Source organism: Arachis duranensis, chromosome 1 (assembly GCF_000817695.3).
Source record: "Arachis duranensis cultivar V14167 chromosome 1, aradu.V14167.gnm2.J7QH, whole genome shotgun sequence".
NCBI classification, from domain to species: domain Eukaryota; kingdom Viridiplantae; phylum Streptophyta; class Magnoliopsida; order Fabales; family Fabaceae; genus Arachis; species Arachis duranensis.
The window spans coordinates 1,009,057-1,010,089 of record NC_029772.3 but is presented as its reverse complement, the minus strand read 5'-3'; positions in this window follow the sequence as shown (position 1 = coordinate 1,010,089).

Here is a 1,033-nt window from a genome sequence, read left to right as displayed (position 1 = left end):
TCGCATACCCGCACTGCGACGCCGCATCATCCCGTCTCTACTTCGTCCTCCTCTTCTGGTGGATATTTCTTCTTTTTTTTTTAAATTTTTATAGTTGGATGTTTCTTTGATTTAAATGTATGTTTCTTTTTCTTTATGTGGATGTTTTTTTATTTTCAGATGTATTGAATGTTTCTTTTATTTTAGGTGGAAATTAGGATGGAGGTGCGACGAACGAAGTGACTGTGATCTTTGAGGAGAGGGCGGCACGATGTGAAAGGCTTGAGAGAGAGAGATTAGGATTTCTGGAGCTTTCTTTCTTCCATGAGTGAAATGAAAATAGAATTAGGGTTTAAATAAATTTAATTAATTAAAAATCTAATTTTTTAAAATTAATTTAACATTTTTTTTAATATGTTGTTTATATTATTCAAAATGAGTGTTGTTCTCCTATACTTTGTCAATTAGAATAAAATGGTAGACTGCACCCATTATAAAAAGCAAAACAAAAAAATAGTTTACTCATCAACCACTTCACTATATATGTGTGTCAGTTTATTCTCTCAGAACTTAATTTCTCTCACTGTGATAATAAGTTAATAACAAACTTAAAATAAAATAAAAAAAAATCGGTAAAAAAAAATCGCATTAGTAATTAAGTCTCTAACATATAATTAGGATACTTAAGACTGAGACGAATCGAATCAAGTCTGGTTAAATAAAAAAAATTTTGGTATCTAAAAAGTTTGTGCTTAATTTATTTAAAAAGTGAGGGATGAAAAGATAGATCCCATCTTTTATATTTGTGTTATATAGTTGAAAAATTAGGTATAGTTAAAAAGATTTAAACTCAAATTTATCTCACAACTCAACTTATTAATAATTAAGTCTTTTATTTGTAAAGTTTAAATTGGACTCACCAAAAATTTACAAACAAACTCATAACATAACATAATTTATAGCTCTATATATAAAAATTATAACTTAATATATATTATTTATCTATCAATTATAATTATGTTTTTTATTATAATTATATACGAAAATTATATAT